At 36.9% G+C, this 20195-nt stretch overlaps 1 protein-coding gene across 1 annotated transcript in view; it reads right to left on the bottom strand.

The window, feature by feature from the left end:
* The window catches only part of EBF4 (EBF family member 4), a 57567-nt gene that overhangs the window by 23140 nt on the left and 14232 nt on the right, over positions 1-20195 (bottom strand). The window lies entirely within an intron of this gene.

Genomic DNA, 20195 nt, shown 5'->3' with positions numbered 1-20195 from the left:
ATGATCCATACATGAGAAATAAAGCATTAATAGGAATGGTCCCTAAAGAAGTCCACATATTAGATTTATTAGACAAAGGCTTTAAATCAGCCATTATAAATATGTTTAAAGAATTAAAGAAAACCATATTTAAAGAATTGAAGAAAAGTATGAGAATACTTCACCATATAGAGAACATCAGTAAAGAGGTACAAATTAAAAAAAAAAAAAAAAGAATCCATTTAAATTCAGGAACTGTGGGGCACCTAGGTGGCTCAGTCAGTTAAGTGTCTGACTTTGGCTCAGGTCATGATCTCAGGGTCCTGGGACTAAGCCCCGCACTGGGCTCCCTGCCCAGCGGGGATTCTCCTTTCCCTCTCTCTCTGCCCCTCCCCCCACTTGTGCTCCTTCTGTCTCTTTCTTAAATAAATAAATTAACTAATTAATAATAAACAAATAAAATCTTTTTAAAAAATATTTTATTATTTATTCGACAGAGATAGAGACAACCAGTGAGAGAGGGAACACAAGCAGGGGGAGTGGGAGAGGAAGAAGCAGGCTCATAGCGGAAGAGCCTGACGTGGGGCTCGATCCCATAACGCCGGGATCACACCCTGAGCCAAAGGCAGATGCTTAACTGCTGTGCCACCCAGGCGCCCCAATAAACAAATAAAATCTTAAAAAATAAATTCAGGAGCTGAAAAGGACAACTGAAATGAAAAATTTCTGGACAAACTTAACAGCACATCTGAGTTGACAGAAACAAAAAAAAAGTGAATTTGAAGATAAGTCAGTTGAGATTATCTAGTTCTGGAGCAGAAAGGAAAAAGAACAAAGAAGAATGAACAGAGTCTAAGATGTCGTGGGAAACCATCAAGCATACTAACATGTTCACAATGGAAGACCCAACAGGAAAGAAGAAAGGGAATTGGGCAGAAAGAATGTCTGAAGAAATAATTGCCAAAAACTTCCTAAATTTGGTGAAAAACCTTATTCTGCACATCCAAGAAGCTTAATGGGCTCCAAGTAGTATGAACTCAAAGAGATCCACAAGGTAAACACATTATACTTAAACTGTCAAAAGCTGAAGACAAAGAGTTTGGGAAGCAACAAGGAAGCAACTCATTACCTACAAGGGAGCCTCAATGAGATTAAAAGCTAACTTCTCACTAAAACTATGGAGATCAAACAACAGTGGGACGACATTCGAAGTAGTGAAACAAAATGACTGTCAACCAAAAATTCTATATCCAGCAAAACTATCCTTCAAACATGAAGCATAAATTTTTGAAAAATTAAATAAATATGAAAGGTGAATTGTGACATTTTCAGATAAACAAAAATTGAGAGAATTCATTACTTGTTAGTGATCTTTCTTGAAGTTAGATCTTTCTTATAAGAAATATTAGTGAGAATTGGGCACCTGCATGGCTCAATTGGTTAAGTGTCTGCCTTCGTCTCAGGTCATGATCCCAGGGCCCTGGGATCAAGCCCCACATCAGGCTCCCTGCTTAGTGGGGATTCTGCTTCTGCCTCTGCCCCTCCCCTCTATTCGTGCTCTCTCTTTCTCTCAAATAAATAAATAAAATCTTCAAAAAAAAGAAATACTAATGGAAATGCTTCAGTCTGAAATGAAAGGGCACAAGACAGTAATTCAAATCCACATGAAGAAATAAAGAACACTGGTAAAAGAACTATGCAGGCAAGCATAAAAGACATTATAAATATATCTTTCTAACTATTTTGTCTTCCTACCTAATTTAAAAGGCAACTGCAGGGGCACCTGGGTGGCTCAGCTGGTTAAGCTTCTGACTCTTGATTTCGGCTCAGGTCATGATCTCAGGGTCGTGAGACAGAGCCCTAAGTCAGGCTCCGTGCTCAGTGTGGAGTCTGCTTGACGCTCTCTCTTTCCCTTTGCCCCTCCCCCAGTTCATGCACTCTCTCTCTTTCTCTAAAATAAATAAATAAATAAATAAATAAAATCTTTTTAAAAAAAGGCAACTGTACATGTGCAGGGGCAAGGCATATATGAGAACTCTCTGCACTTTCCACTCACTTTTGCTATAAACCTAAAACTGCTCTAAAAAATAAAATCTACGAAAGAAAACTGCATAAAGTAGTAATTATAAAACTGGGTTGATGGGCTTATAATGTGTAAAAATACAATGTGATTGACAATGATATAACAAAGAAGAATTGAGGCAATGGAGCTGTATTAGAGCATTGTTTTTGTGTATATTGAAATTAAGTTGATATTAATCTAAGTTAGATTGGTTTTTAAAAGATTTTATTTATTTGAGAGAGAGAGAGTGAGAATGAGTGGGGGGAGGGGCAGAGGGAAAGGGAAAAGGAGACTCCCTGCTGAGTGTGAAGCCTTATGTGGGGCTTGATCCCAGGACCCTGAGATCATGACCTGAGCTGAAGTCAGATGCTTAACCAACTGAGCCACCCAGGCGTCCCTAAATTAGATTGTTTTATTTTTTATTATTTTTATTTTTTAAAAAAGATTTTGTTTATTCATTTGACAGAGAGAGAGACAGCCAGTGAGAGAGGGCACACAAGCAGGAGGAGTGGGAGAGAAAGAAGCAGGCTCCCAGCTGAAGAGCCTGACGTGGGGCTCGATCCCAGAACTCCAGGATCACGCCCTGAGCCAAAGGCAGATGCTTAACAACTGAGCCACCCAGGTGCCCCTAAATTAGATTGTTTTAAATTAAGCTATTAATTGTAATTTCCAAAACAACCACTAAGAAAATAACTTAAAAATATAGTAACAACAATAAGAGGATTAAAACAGTACACTGGAAAATATCAATTTAACACACACAGAAAAGACAATAATAGAGGAATAGAGGAAATATGACAGAAAACATTACAAAATGGCAGACATAAATCCTACTTTATCAGTAAGTACATTAAATGTAAATGGATTAAATACTCAAATTAAAAGGCAGTGATTGGCAGAATGGATTAAAAAACATAATCTAACTATATGATGTCTATGCAAGGCATGGTTTAGAGTCAAAGATAGAAATAGGTTGAAAATACAAGGGTTGGAAAAGATATATCAAGAAAACTAACCAAAAGAGAGCTGGAGCAACTTTATTAATACCATACTAAATAGATTTTAAGACAAAATTGTTACAAGAGATAAAGAAAGATATTTTATGTTAAAATGTCAATCTGTCAGAAAGAAATAATAATTACAAACATATATTCACCTGATAATAGAGCTCCAAATATAAGAAACAAAAAATGACAGAACTGCAGGAAGAAATAGATAGTTCAATAACAATAATTGGAGATTCTAATGCCCTACTTTCAATAATAGAACTACTAGGCAGAAGATCATCAAGGAAATAGGAAACTTGAACAACCCTCCTTATTGCCTCTCACACAATAAATGAGTTACATTTCACATGACACTTTCAAGACTTAGCATCATAAAGATTTCATTTCCACTGAGGTTAATTTGAATTAAACACAATCTCAATAAATATGACACACAATCAATAAAGTGGAAGGCAACTTACAGAATGGGAGAAAATATCTGCAAATCATATATCTGAAAAGGAGTTAATATCCAGAAAATACAAAGAACTAAAACTCTATGAAACCCTATGAAAAAAATGCACAAATGACTTTAATAGAGATTTCTTTAAAGATGATGTAAAAATGGCCAACAAGCATCTGAAAAGATGCTTAACATCACTTATCATTAGAGAAATGCAAATCAAAACAATGAGATATTGGGGTGGCTGGCTGGCTGGCTGAGTTTGTAGAGCATGTCACTCTTGATCTTGGGGTTGTGAGTTTGAGTCCAACATTGGGTGTAGAGATTCCTTAAAATAAAAAATCTTAAAAAAAAAAGACAATGAGATATCATCTCACACCCATTAGGATGGCTACTATAAAAAAAAGTCTTGGTGAGAAAATGGAGAAATTTCTTGTGGAGAAAGAAATGGAGAACCCTTGTCCACTGTTGGTGAAATTGTAGAATGGTGCAACTGCTATGGAAAACAGTATGGAGGTCCCTTAAAAATTTTAAAAAAGAACTGCCATATGATCCAGCAATCTCATTTATAGTTATATATCCAAAGAGTAGGGTCTCAAAGAGATATTTTCACACTCATATTTATAGCAGCATTATTTATTATAGACAAAAGATGGAAGCACCCAAATGTTTATTGACAGATGAATGTGGTATATATGTAAAATAGAATACTCTTCAGCCTTAAAAAGGAAGGAAATCCTGTTATATGCTACAACATGGATGAACCTTGAGGAGAGTATATTAAGTGAAACAAGCCAGCTGCAAAAAGACAAATACTGTATGATGCCACTTACACGAGTTATCTAAAGTAGCCAAATTTAGAGAAACAGAAAATAGAATTGTGGCTACCAGAATTGGGGAGAGGGGAAAATAGGGAGTTGCTGTTTAATGAGTATAGAGTTTCAGTTTTGCAGGAAGAAAAAGTTCTGGAAATTTGTTGCCCAACAATGTGAATATATTTAACACTACTGAACTGTACATCTTAAAATTATAAAGATAGTAAATTTTATGTCATGTGGTTTTTTTACCACAATTTAAAAATGACATCAGTAAGTAATTTTTTGGTAACCTACACAGTCTAACTGTAAAGTTGATATAAAAAAATAATTAAGAATAGTTGGGGGGGGCACCCGGGTGGCTCAGTTCGGTTACATGTTCAATTCTTGATTTCATCTCAGGTCATGATCTCAGGCTTGTGAGATCAAGCCCCACATCAAGTCCACATTCAGCACAGAGTCTGCTTGATCCTCTACCTCTCCCTCTGCTCCTACCCCCTACCCACTGTACTCTCTCTCTCTAAAAAAATAAAAATAAAATTAAAAAAATAAAAGAATAGTTGGGAAAATTCTAAAATATAAGAGTAATGCAGAGGAGTACTAGATCAACCTGTTATTAAAAATGTTATAAATCTTCAAAAATTAAAACAACATCATATTCCCACATGAATTAATAGATGGAATAATGACATAGGATGGAAAGTCCAGAAAAACAAATAACTACATTTAGAATATAGCATGGCGATATTTACAATCGGTAGGGAAGATGTATTCAATAATTGCTGTTGAAACAACTGGAGCTATCAGAAAAAAATATAGGTGGACCATCTTTCCTTTTTTTTAAAAAAAAGATTTTATTTATGTATTTGAGAGAGAAAGCAAGTGAGCAAGAGAGAGAGAGCACAGGCTGGTGGGAGAGGGAGAAGCAGGCTTCCCACTGAGCAGGGACACTGACCTGGGGCTCGATCCCAGGACCCTGGGATCATGATCTGAGCTGAAGACAGACACTTAACTGACTGAGCCACACAGATGCCCCTAGGTGGACCCATATTTCCTGACATTAACCAGGGTAAATTCCAAATGGATGACTTCCTCTTCCAGTATTATGGTAGACTACGTATCTTTAAAATGCCTTCCCAGAGCACCTGGATGTGGCTCAGTCAGTTAAGTGTCTAACTCTTGATCTCAGCTTAGGTCTTGACCTCAGAGTCATGAGTTCAAGCTCTGTGTTGGGTTCCACACTGGGCATGGAGGCTAGTTTAAATGAATAAATAAATAAATAAATAAATAAATAAATAAATAAATAAAGTGCCTTCCCAAAATAACCATATCCTGAAGTTTTATCTAAAAGGTAAGGAAAATCTCCAAGGATTAAAAAAAACCCCAAAACAAGAAGTTGAAATCTAAGTAGGAGCTATGAACTATGAGCTAGCACAAATATTAGGGTTGTACTAGTGTCAAATGGCAATACAAACACACTGGGATGGAGCATAGGGACCACTTCACATGAGGGCCCTGAATCTTCTGACAAATCTGGAAAGGTCCCAGTTTGGTAGCACTGCCTATTCCTGGTGGAATCAAACACAAATCCTTCCAGAGGAAAACTTACCCTGTTCTGGCCCTGATGTGATTCAACCAAATATGAGCTAAAATAATCACTACCACAATAATAACAACAAAAACACCAAACAAAGAAACAAGCCATCATGAATAAGAGTCGGCAGAAGTAATGAACAACAGATATCGAACCCAAGGATTTCCGATATTGGAATTATAGTACTGAAGGTAAAATAACCACAAACATTTTAAAGAAATAAAAAGTTAATTTAAAAAAATGAGTAAGCACCAAGTAACCAGACATGTTTGAAAAAGAACTAAATAAAACTTTTAGAAATGGAAAATAAAATCACTGAAATTAGTAGCTCACTGGATAAATTAAACAATAGTTTAGATACAACTAAGGGGATTAGTGAATGGGGAGATGAATAAAAAAGAATTACCCAGAATGCAGCACAAAGAGAAAAAAAAAGGTCAGACATATAAAGTTGTTTAGGATATACGGAGGACAGAATTAAAGGTCTAAACTGGAGTTTCATTTAAAGTGCCATAAGGAGAAAGGAGAGAATATAACTGATATGTAACATTAGGCAAAGGCTGAGCAATTTCTAGAAGTGATGAAAGATATAAATCCATAGATACAAGAAGATCAACAAATTCTAAGCAGGATAAAAAAAAATTCACAACTAGACACATGAAAGTAAACTGAAGAACTCCAAAGAAAGAAAGAAACAAACAAAAAACCCCTGATAAATCTCAAGAAAAAAATTTCACACATAATTAAAAATATTAACAATGCGTGGAATTTTAAAAGAATTATCTGGACCACATGTCTTATCAATAGGGCAGAGGTAATAGAATGGTCTAAGATCAGTGGTGAGCTGGTAAATATTTAAAAATCATTTCTGAAGGGAGGGGGAACCCATGATTTATAATGTTTGTTGATTTCCATGATTATATATGATCCCCCCATGGCTGATTTCAAGCTACCAGTGTGATGTCACTGAATATGGAGTTGAGAAGAGATACTAAAAATTAGCTCTTGTGAACTGGTATGAGTCAGCTCCAGCACACCACCATCCAAGATTCTAATATTAGGAAAGAAATTATGACTTTGTTAAGATATATAATAAATTTCAAGGGTAATAACTAAAAGAATAGAAGTTAAGTTAATAAACTTCTAAACCAGTAGAGAGGAAAATGCAAAAAGAAACACATACACTACATCAAACAGAATTCTCAATTTTTTTTATATAGCAAGAAAGGAAAACAAAGAAACACAGAGGAGGTGGAACAAATAAAGAACACAAAGTAAGATGGTAGAAAATAGTTGAAATAAATCAATAATCTCAATAAAGAAAATGGACTTACTTTGCCAGTCAAAAAATAGACTGGATTAAAAAAAAATCCAGCAATATGCTGTTAAAAGACAAATACTTGGGGCGCCTGGGTGGCACAGCGGTTAAGTGTCTGCCTTCGGCTCAGGGCGTGATCCCGGCGTTATGGGATCGAGCCCCACATCAGGCTCTTCTGCTATGAGCCTGCTTCTTCCTCTCCCACTCCCCCTGCTTGTGTTCCCTCTCTCGCTGGCTGTCTCTATCTCTGTAGAATAAATAAATAAAATTAAAAAAAAAAAAAAGACAAATACTTGAAACATAAGGACACATAATGGTTGAAAATAAAGGGTGAATAAACGTATATGATGCAAATATAACCAAAAATAAGGTAAGGGAGACTGTAAGTAATACCAGATAAAATGGACTTTAAAGCAAAATATATATTAGAAATAAAGGACCAATAAATGCTGATAAAAAGTTCAACCCAGAAAAAATCATAAGATTTTAAAACTTGTCCACACTCAATAAAATGGTCAATAATATATATATATATACACAAACTATTAATTACATATTGTGTATATTAATATCCTACATGAACTTTCAGCCTATCTTTGTGGGTTCCATCAATTTTTGGTATTAATATATATAAATTTTGAAATGTGTATATAAAAAAATTGATGAAACCCACAAAGATAAGCTGAAAGTTCATGTGAAGATTATAACCTCAAAGATAAATAAAGACAGATCTGGACAACAGTGTTAAGAATCTTGATTTAGGGATGCCTGGGTGGCTCAGTCAGTTAAACTTCTGCCTTCAGCTCATGTCACGATCCCAGGTCCTGGGATCAAGACCTGCATCGGGGGTCCCTGCTCAGAGGGGAGTCTGCTTCTCCCTCTCCCTCCCCCCACTCATGCTCTTTCTCTCTCTCACTCATTGTCTTTCAAATGAATAAATAAAATCTTTTTAAAAAATCTTGATTTAGTGGACATATATATATATATAAAGTGGCAGACCTATTAGACACACAATTAGGTTAGAAATTAGTAACAAAAATAAATAGAAAAAGACCACATGTTTGGGAATTAAAAAACACACTTCTACTTCTGGTTTTAACCAAGATGGAGTAACAGAGACCACATTTACCTGTGGCCTGAAAATGAAACAAAAGAAAACAAAATAACCCAGACAAAACACACAAAACATTTTTCAAGGTAATAGACAACAGACAACAAAAGACAATGATCTCTAAAAGATGGGAAATAAATGAGGTGAACATGACAAATATCTCACTCTATTGCTTTGCGAATTTCCAGACCACAGCCCAGGAGGGGGAACTGAGGCAGAGCCTAGCAGACCCCAGAACTGAGATATAGTGAGAGTCCAGAGACCAAAGTAGCTAGACTTCATAAGACAGAGCCTCAAAGTGGAGAAAGGTACATAGAAAGAGAAACCAGAAACTTGTGATGGGTCCCCCTTGAGTATGTGGTACAGTACTGATCAGTGTGTGCATATGAAGAAATTACCCAAGGCCAAGGAAAGAACTACCCAAAAGGAATAAAGAGAATAGTCCTGGTGCTTGCATAGAGATGGGAATAGTGCCTGTTTCTATTAGCTAGACTTGAAAAACTCATAATTCACGGGATATTGGGATGATTACTCAAGAAGGTCCTACTTTAGTAGTGGGGAATAATTAGTCCTAGATTGAGTATTGCTGTAGAACCATCTAATAAATCATGAAATCAAGACTCAAAAAGATCAAACTGTTTCCAAGTAACTTAACTGCATCCCAGAACAAAGCTCAAGAAGATTTATAGGAAAACAAAAATATCCAGTGCCCAACAAGGAAAAATTCATAATGTCTGGCATCTAATTACAGAATACCAGGCATGCCAAGATGGAAAAAAATAAGACCCATAATGAGAATAATCAATCAATTGAAATAGAATAGACACAGATGTTAGAAGCAGCAGAAAAAGTCACTAAAAGATTAATTATAACAGTATTTGTTAAATTCCAAAATTTAAGTAGAGACATGGAAGATATAAAAAAGATACAAATCAAACTTGTAGAGATGAAAACTGCAACATTTAAGATACAAAATATATCGGAAGGGATTAATAACAGATGAAACAGTGCCTACAAAAGGATTAGTGAACTTGAGGCATGGCAGTAGAAACTATCCAAAATGAAAACCAAAACAAAACAAAATAAAATCCCCTAAAATGAAATGTGAGTGAGCTGCAGGACAACCTCAAGCAGTTTAGTATTTGTAATTGGAGTAGTTGGTGTTCCCAAAGGAACAGGGCCAGGGGAATGGTGTGCAGAAAAATACTTGAGAAAATAAAGGTAAAAAAATTTCCAAAAATGGACACCTGGGTGACTCAGTTGGTTAAGCATTTGCATTCGGCTCAGGTTATGATCCTAGGGTCCTGGGGTCAAGTTCCATATCGGGCTCCCTGCTCAGCGGGAAGTCTGCTTCTCCCTCTTCCTCTTCTCCTTCCCCTGCTCACGCTGTCTCTCAAATAAATAAATAAAAACCTTAAATTAAAAAAATAAACCTTTGCAAATGTAATGAAACCTGTAACCTCATAGATCCAAAAAGATCAATGAGCTCCAAGCACATGAAATATGAAGAAAAGCTACATCAAGGCATATCATAATTAAGTTGTTGAAAATGAATAATAAAGAGGGGCGCCTGGGTGGCTCAGCAGGTTGGGCATCCAATTCTTGATTTTGGCTGCAGTCATGATCTCAGGGTTGTGGGATTGGGCCCTGTTTCAGACTCTGTGCTCAGCACAGAGTCTGCTTGTCCATCTCCCTCTGCTCCTCCCCCCACTCTCTCTATCTCTAAAGTAAATAAATAAAATCTTAAAAAAAAAGAATAATAAAGAGAAAAATCTTAAAAATAGCCAGAGATAAAAGACATGTTTATGTACAGAGGCACAAAGATAATGATGGCACCAGATTTTTCATCAAAAATGCAAGAGAGAAAACAGTGGAACACCACCTTAACAACAAAAGTCAATCTAGAATCCCATACTCAGTTAAAATCAAACAAATATTGGGGCGCCTGGGTGGCACAGCAGTTAAGCGTCTGCCTACGGCTCAGGGCGTGATCCCGGCGTTATGGGATCGAGCCCCACATCAGGCTTCTCTGCGATGAGCCTGCTTCTTCCTTTCCCACTCCCCCTGCTTGTGTTCCCTCTCTCACTGGCTGTCTCCATCTCTGTCGAATAAATAAATAAAATCTTAAAAAAAACAAACAAACAAAAAACCCCAACGTTTAAAAAAAAAATCAAACAAATATTAAAGGATGCCCTTCAGACATAAGAAAAATGGAAATCTGGGTCTACAGAAAAGGATGAAGAGCACTAGAAATGGTAACTACATGGGTAAATGTGTAAAGATATTTTGTTATATTTTTAAAATTGCTTTAAAAATAATTGACTGTTTAAACAATAATATCCACGTATTGTGGATTTCATAACATATAAAAATAGAATTCATGGGGCACCTGGGTGGCTCAGTTGTTAAATGTCTGCCTTCAGCTTAGGTCATGATCCCTGGGTCATGGGATCAAGTCCCTCATTGGGCCCCTTGCTCAGTGGAAAGCCTGCTTCTCCCTCTCCCACTACCCCTGCTTGTGTTCCCTCTCTCACTGTCTCTCTCTCTGTCAAGTAAATAAATAAAATCCTTAAAAAAATGGAATTCATGACAAAAATAGCATACTATACATGAAGTGGCATAAGTGAAAGTAGACTACAATAACCTAAAGGTGTGTACTTTAAGTCCTAAAGCAATCACTAAAGTAACAAAGAGTTTTGCTAATAAGCCAACAAAGGAAATAAATGAAATAATTTAAAAAAACACCTGAATAATCTAAGAGAATGGAAAAAAAAAGAACAAAGAACAGAAGAGCAAACAAAATATCAAGATAGACTCAAACGTAACCATATCAATAATTACATTAAATATAAGTGGTCTAAATTGTTGAATTTGTCAGCATAAAATTGTTCATAATATTCCTAATCTATTTAATATCTCTAGAATCTGTAGTGATGTCACCACTCTCATTTCTGATATTGGCAAACTATGTCTTCTTTTTTTTCTGATCAGTCTGGCTATAGGTTTATCCATTTCATTTATCTAAAAGAAGCAGTTTTTGGTTTCATTGATTTTCTCTATTTTTTTATTTTGATATTTATTATTTCCTTTCTTCTGCTTACTTTGGATTTAATTTCATCTCCTTTTTCTGGTTTCTTAGAATGGAAGTGAGGTCCTTGATTCAGGATTTTTTAGCTATGATATCAAAAGCATAATACATAAAATTAAAAAATTTATAAACTGGACTTCATGAAAATGTAAAAATTTGTATTCTTCAAATAACACTGTTAGGAGCATGAAAAGACAAGTCACTGACTGGGGAAAAATTTTGTAAAAATAGATATATGACTTTTATCCACAATATATAAAGAACTCCTACAACTCAGTAATAAGAAAACAACCCAATAAAAAGGGGGATGATGGTGGAATATTTGAACAGATACTTCTTCAAAGAAAATATATGGATGGCAAATAAGCACATGAAAAGATGTTCAACACCATTTGTCATTAGAGATGTACAAATTAAAACCATAATGAGATACCACTGCACATCTATTAGAATGGCTAAAATTAAAAAGATAGACCATTCTCATGCTGATGAGAATGTGCAGGAACCACAACTCTCGTACACTGCTGGCGGGAATGTAAAATGGCACAACCCCCTTGGAAATCAGTTAGGTAATTACTTATAAAGTTAAACATACTCTTACCATATGATCCAACCATCCCACTCCTAGGATTTTACCCAAGAGAAATGAAAACGTTTGTCCATAAAAGGACTTGTCCACAAATGTTTATAAAGCTTTATCTGTAATAGCTATAAACTGGAAACAACCCAACTGTCTATCAAGAGATGATGGGACAAAATGATTTTGCTATATTCATACAAGGGAATACCACTCAGGTATAAAAAGAAATGAGCTATGGATAACATGCAACAACATGGATGAAACACACAAAAAAGATTACGCTGAGTGAAAAAAACTAGACAAAAAAAAAAGCACACACTGTATAATTTCATTTACATAAAATTTTACAAAATGCAAACCAACCTATAATGACAGAAAGCAGAGAAATGGTTGCCTGAGGATAGAGGTGAGGGGAGAGAGGGAGAGATTCCAAGGGGGCATGAGGAAACTTTTAGGGATGAAGGATATGTTCACTATTTCGATTGTGGTGATGGTTTCATCAGTATATACATATGTCAAAACTTTTCAAGTTGTATACTTTATGTGCATTTTATTGCATATCGATTATACCTCATAAAGTTAATTGAAAACTAAAGGATAAGGAAACACACCTCTAAATATCCCATGCATTGAAAAAGAAGTCATAACAGAAATATAACAATCCTTGAAACTGAGTGGTAATAAAAATATGAGATGTGAAAATGTAAGATACAGGAAAAGTAGTCTTTTAAGGAAATATGACAGTCTTAAATGATTGTATTAGGAAGAAGATCAGTGATTAATGAGCTAAGTATCCAACTCGAGAAATTAGGAAAGAACAACATAAACCCAATGAAAGAAGAAGGAAGAAAATAAAGATAAATGCAGAATTAATGTAATGCAAAGCAAACACACATTAAAAAAAGATTGATAAAGCTAAAAGTTAGTTTTTATATATATATTTTAAAGATTTATTTATTTATTTGAGAGAGAGAGAGAGAGCATGAGCAGGAAGGGCGGAGGGAGAGGGAGAGAGAACCTCAAGCGGACTCCACGCTGAGCCCGATGTGGGGCTCCATCTCACGACTCTGAGATCATGTCCTGAGCCAAAACCAAGAGTCGGACACTTAACCAACTGTGCCTCTCAGGTGCCCCGAAAATTCAGTTTTTAGAAAAGGCTAATAAAAGTGACAAAATTGCTGGCAAAACTTAATAAGGAGAAAGATATGCTACAAACAATATCGGGAATGGAAAAAGTTCATAGTTAAAAATACAACAGAGATCAAAAAGATAAGAGAACACTAAGAACAACTTTATGGAAACACATTTGAAAACTTAGGTACAATGTACAAATTCCTTTAAAAATATAACTTACTGAAACAGAGTAAAAAAGAAACAGAAGGCCTGAGTTGTCTATGATCATAAAAAAAAAAGAGGGTGAGTCAATGTTTTAAAAATTCTCTCCTTCTCATCCCCATAAACTCAAGGCAAATTATAACAAATTTTCAAGGAACAAATCATTCCAAACTCATACAAACTCATCCAGCAAATAGTCAAAGAAAGAACATGCCCCTTTTAATTATTTGAGGCTGGTATATCACTGTCAAAATCATACTTGGACATTATAAGATAATTATAAGCCAATCACTGTTGAGCATAAAAGGAAAAACTCTAAAAATATTATTAACAACGCAAATCCTGCAGCATATAGAGAAGATCGTAAACCATTATCAAGTTAGGTTTATAACAGGAGTAATTCAGGATTAGGAAAACCGTTAATGAAATTCATTGCATTGATAGTTTGAAGGAGAAAGGCTATCTCCTCAATTCAATACATGCAGAGAAAAGCAACATGTGAAATTCAATATCCATTCATGATTTAAACAACCCCCCAAAACAAAAATCGCTTACCAAACTTTTTTAACCTGATAGAGTATAGCTACCAAATAGCTACAGTTAACCATGTTTTTAATGGTGAAACATTGGAAACATTTTCTTTAAAACCAAAAATAAGACAAGAATGCCATTGCCACTGCTTATATTCAATGCTGTACTTGAGGCTCTAGCCAGTGCAATAAAATAAGAAAAAAAGGGGTTTCTGGGTGGCTCAGTCTGTTAAGCATCTGCCTTCAGCTCAGGTCATGATCTCAGGGTCCCGGGATTGAGCCCCATGTCGGGCTCCCTGCTCAGTGGGACTGCTTCTCCCTCTCCCTCTCCTGCCAGCTCATGCTCTCTCTCTCGCTTGCTCTCTCTCTCAAATAAATAAATAAAATATTTAAAAAAAATAAGGATTGGATGGAAAAAAAACCAGTTATGGTTTGCATAAGACGGCTGTCTATACAGAAAAAACAAAACAAATATAAAGACAAGGATTCACATGCAAATATCAATTGCATTTCTCCATATTATCAACAAAGAGTCAGATAGTTATGTCTATCTAGATATAAATATAACAAAAGATAAAATTTGCAATAGCAACAAAATATAAATTGTACTAGATAAGCCACCCATACACATGAATGGTTCATTCTCTCTTCAAATCCTTCCTCAAACTCTACCTGCAATTTGGCCTACTGTGATCACTCCACTTAAAAATCACATTTCCCTGACCCCCAAATTCCTGATCAGTTTTATTTTTCTCTAGTTTTCCCACAGATCACATTCTAACATACTTAGAATTATTGTTTTTGCCTATCTCCCCTGTGTCTTCTCCTTCTATGAGAACAGATATTTTTGTCTGCTTTGTTTACTCTGGTATTCTTAGAGCCTAGAACGATGCCTTGTACATAGTAGATGCTCAATAAATATTTATTGAATGAGTGAATTGAATGAAAAAAAGTGTATGTGGCCTTTATTGAGAAAATTATAAAACTTTATTGAAAGGCATTAGAGAAAATATACTTAAATAGAGAGATAAACCATATTTATGGATTGGAAGACTCAGTAGCATAAAGATGTGAATTCTCTTCCAAATTAGTGTACAGGTTAATTATAATATTAATCAAAGCCCCCAAAGATATGTGTGTGCGTGTGTGTGTGCATGTGTGTGTAATTTTATAAGTGGATTCTAAAACTTATATGGAAACACAAAAGGCCAAAAAATGCAATACTCTCCTCAAGAACAAGAGAGGGGAGGAGACTTGCCATACACACTTGTTTATATCATTATTATAAAGCTATAGTGATTAAAACAGTGTGATGTTAGCACAGGGATTATCAAGTAAATCAAAGGAACAGAATAAATAGTCTAGAACCAGACCCACAAATAGGAGAAAACCTGATTTAGGACATAGATGGAACTGCAGATCAGTAGGAAAGGATGGACTACTTACTAAATGATACTAGAATAATTAATGATTAATTAATAATTACATTGATTTCTTAATTCATACCATGCCTCAGAACTCGTTCCACATGGGTTATAAACCTAAATGTAAAATGAAAAACTGCAAAACGTTTAGAAGAAAATATAGAAAAATATGTTTATGACTCAGCATAGGGGAAAATTTCCTAAATAAAACACACAGTAAAAATCACAAGGAAAATATTGGTAAGTTCAACTACATTGTGATACTTGAAATATATTTTCCTGACAAAGGATCAGTATCTAAGATTTATGAAGACCCATTTAACTCAGTATAAAAACCCCTTATGAGGAGAAGGAATGCAAACACTAATAAACAAATAAAAAGATGCTCAACTTCATTAGTAATCAAGAAAATGCAAATGAAGGCCCCCACCAAATTCCCTCTGTGGCCACAAGACTGGCAAACATTAAGAAGCTCGACATTAGTAAGGGCTGTGAGGAGGTGGGGTAACAGGAACTCAGTCACTGGCTGGGAGCATTTTGCTCAGGACAACCATCTTGGAAAATGGTTTGACATTGACTCCTACTGTTTTAATCATACGCACGCCCTATGACCTGGCAGTTCCAGGGTTAGGTTTACATCCTAAACACACTCTTGTACCTGTTCAAATTAGGAGAGACAGACAAGAATGTTCAGAGCAGCTTTGCTTATAATAGCACAAAGTACAGCCAACCATAAATATGGCAACATAGAAAAATCTTAAAAATATAATGCTGAATTTAAAAAGAATATTTTAGAAGATGCAACAATATGACATCCTTTTTATAAAGTTAAAAACAAGCACAACTAAACATAGTGTTTACAATATGCGGTAAATTATTTTTTAGAGAGTTGTGTGTTAACACAAAACTCAATTTACTTATTACCTTTAGGAGAGGGGTAGGCAGTGGTGTGAGATGGTGAAAGAACATAGAGGTGGCTTCAATAATATATTTAATGTTCTAATTCTAAGTTTGTTGGTCAGTTCAAAGGTGTACATTAATTATTATGCTTCATAATTTCTATTTTGTTATATTTTTCTTTTGTATGTATGATATGAGACCCAATAACTTAAATTTTTTCCAAATGGACCAAATATTTAAATGTAAACAGTGAAACCATAAAGTACCAGAAGAAACCACAGGATAAATTTTTAAACATAATTTTGCTGTGAGAAAGACCTTTCTAAATATGACAAAAATCCGAAGTACTTAAAAGATTGAGGGGGTGGTCAAGTGTCACCCTAAGAAAAGTTACAAGATAACAACCAACTAGAAAAAAATCTTTGTGACTCATGCAAAGGGCTAATTTCCTTAATGTATACTCCTACAAATCAGTAACAAAAGCCAGTCGTTCATAGAAAAAGAAGCAAAGGAAATGAAGAGTTTCCAGAAAAGGAAATATAAATTGAGTGTAGATACTTGAAAGTATGCTCAACCTCAGAGTAAGAGAAATGAAATTCACCAGGATACCACAGTTCACTTTGATGATGGAGAGCGACAAAAGAAAAAAAAAAGTATGGCGACCACCGCTTGTTGCAATCATTTCTCAACCCCAAGATCACGTGCCTTCACTCCTTGAAGATTTGCCTGCTGGATCACTCTTTATATACTCTTGAACAATGATCCTGTCTTAATTCTTGGTGATTTCAGTATCAACATAGATAGAGAATTCTTCCAAAACATTCTTCTTTGCATTCTGCGAGCATCTCTCCTCTGATGACCTTGTCTCTACCTTCCCTTGGCCACATCTTACTGATAAATGCAATCTCCCTGAATAATCCTACCTCCAGACAACCCATGGTCTAACCATCTTCTAACCTCCAGCTGAACCCCTTTCTGGTACCTCCACTCCAATAATTGTTTGGCCCCATCAGAACCAAAATCCCATTCATCCAGCCTTCTCTTCACCCTCCCATATTCCTCTCCCTAGCCCTTAAATTTCTTGTTCCTTTTGTAAACACCCTTTGCATATGCTTTTCACTCTCCTGCCTCTTGTGTTTCCTTGTACTCACCTGGCAAACCCTTAACTATGCTTATACGTGACCACTCACCTGTCCAGCACCTGCACTGCAGCTCAGCATGGCTGGAGAAATTTCTCACTTTTATGACCCCAAAACTCGGGCAAGCCCTTAGTGCTGCCTGGCAATCACACAACATTTCCATGGTCCACTCACTCTCCTGAGCAACTGTTTTATGCCCTAGTGTCTCCTTCCCCATGCTCATGCTCACCTGTGGACCTGGCTTCCCATTTCACTGAGGAAACAAAGCAATCAGGAAAGGACTTCTGCAAGATTCCATGTTGGATGTCCCGATTTGCCCCCTTCTGGGCCCAGGCTCTCTGACTTCCTTGCTCTGTCCGTGGATAGCTGTCTATGCTCCCAGCTAAACCAGTCCTCCACCTGTGCATGGGATCCCATGCCCTTCGCTGGCTATACGACACGGCTCCAGCAATTTCCCCCTCTAGCTCCTGCATCATCATTCCTCCCTTTCCTACTGGGTTTTCTCAACAGCGTATGAAGAAGCTGTATTTTTTAAAATTTTTTGGGGGGGGACTTACGCTGTGCTCCTGCCACCACCTCATTTCTCTGATCCCTTTAGAGCAAAACCCCCAGAGCTCCTCTGTTTTCTGTTCTCCTGTTCTCAGACATCCTCTTACCAGACTTCCGCTCCTCCACTCTACAGAAATAGCTGTTGCTGAGGTCACCAATGTCCCCCTCATTGCTAAATGTAACGGTCAATTCTTGGTCTTTTTATCATCTCCGCGAGCATCCTTTGATGCAATTGACTGTTGCCTTCTTTTTGGAATAGTTTCTTATCTAGACTTCTAGAACACTCCAACCCTCTGACTTCCCTTTTTACCTCCCTGGCTGTTCCTTGTCATTCTCCTTCACTGGCTCCACATATCCACGGCCTCTAAACACTGGACACCCCAGGATTCAGTTCTCGGACCTCACCTTTTTTCTTTCAGCCTTCATTCCCATGATGATTTCTTTCGTTCAGATTTATAACCACAGCCTGGACCTTTCCCTCGGGATCCGTACTCATGTGTTCAGCTGCTTTTCATCCCCGTCGCCCCCGCCCGCCACACAGACGTTTGGTAAGCATCTTAACACCAAAGTCCTGATCTTCCTGCTGCCAAACCTGCTTGTTCTGAAATCTGTTCCTCCTCAGTAAATAGGAGCTCTGTCCTTGTAGGTTGATCAGGTCAGACATCTGGGACATGTCTTTGACTCCCTTCTCTGTCACTCTGTTTCTCCGTCCATAACAGTTCTTGTTAGTTATGCCCGTGAAATATATCCAGCCACTTCCTGCCACCACCTCCTAACACCCTCTCTATAACAGCCTCCACTTTCTCGCACCTGGAGAACCGTGCTGGCTTCCTAACTCATCTCTGCGCTTCCGCCCTCGCCTCCAACAGGTCATTGGCAACACATGAGCTAGAGTGATCTTGCTAAATTATTAATCAGGTCATCTCATTCTTCTCAAACACCTCCCTGCCGCCCCTGGCTTCCATGCCATTCAGAATAAAAGCCAAAGCCCCTATAATGGCCTATATGCAACTTACAAAGCCCTGTCTGCATGGTCTTGCCTTCCTCTGACCCCACCGTTGGTTCCCTGACACCATCTCCTCCTAGGGTCCCCCTCGCTCAGGTCACCTGCACTTTCTTGCTGTTCCTTAAACACATCAGGTCCGCTCCTGCCAAGAATATCCTTCCCCTGGGTTCAAAAATGGCTCACTCCCTTCCTTCCTTCAGGTCTTGGCTCAAATGTCATCTTTTTAGGGAGGCTTTCCTTGAACACTCTAAAGTTGCCATCCCCCCTTCCCAGGCACTCTCTGATCTTTCCTGATGCTTGCTTTTTCTCCTTAGCTGTTACCACTGTCTCACATCATCTACGTTCATTCATTCCGTTCACGTCCATCTCCCCTACTGGATCGTAAGCCCATAAACACAAGCCTTTTGTCTGTTTTGGTCACTGCTTAATCCACAGAATATAGAAGAGACCCTGGCACAGAGTGAATATTAAAAAAATTTTTTTTGTTGAATGAACAACGTATTTAATTGGCCAGAGTGTGGGCAACAGGCATTTTCAAAACTGCTGGTATGAATACCAGTTGGTGTAATCTCCGCAGAGGGCAAACTGATAATAACGATTAAAATGAACAAACGCACATGTCCTCTAACCCAGAAATTCCTCTTCTGTAACATCCCTCCTATGAATGCACCTATGTGCAAAGCGACACACGGACAAAGTAAGTCATTGCAGCATGTTTTATCTCCGAAAAGGAACAGAGATGGCCAAAATGTCCAACAATGGCAGACTACTGAAAGAAACGACAGTTTATCCATACCATGGAATATTTTGCAGTAGCAAAAAAGAGGAAAGAGACTTCTTGTGTCCTGATATAACCTCCCAGATACGCATGTTTCTTAGAGAAAAGGAAAGGTGCTGAAAAGTACATTTCGCATGCCGTCATTTTTAGAAACATAAAAGGAAAGGTACAAAAAGAATATTTATCTGTATTTTCTCGTCTATGGGCAGACGATCTCAAGAAACTGCTAACAAAGCTTGGTTATCTGGAGGGCAATGGATGGGTGAGACGCCGAGGTGGGAGCCTTTTTGCTATAAACTCTTTTAAGCTTGAATTTTTTGCTCCTGTAAATGCATTCTCTATTAAAGGAGAATAAGGCAGGGTTGATGTTCCAATATGGCGCAATCTCTATATTGTTACAAATTTTTAAAAAGGTACGGTACAAAAGTCTGCCGTAATAGGGGTGGGGTACTCTTTTGTACCTTTTGAATTTTGTGCCTTACATATGCATTTGCTTGTCAAAAAGAAATAAAATAATTTTAAAAAATCATGGTGGGAG

This window comes from Ailuropoda melanoleuca, chromosome 13, assembly GCF_002007445.2.
Source record: "Ailuropoda melanoleuca isolate Jingjing chromosome 13, ASM200744v2, whole genome shotgun sequence".
Lineage (NCBI taxonomy): Eukaryota > Metazoa > Chordata > Mammalia > Carnivora > Ursidae > Ailuropoda > Ailuropoda melanoleuca.
Note: the sequence above shows the minus strand (reverse complement) of the source record. Positions and strands in the feature narration are given on the sequence as shown.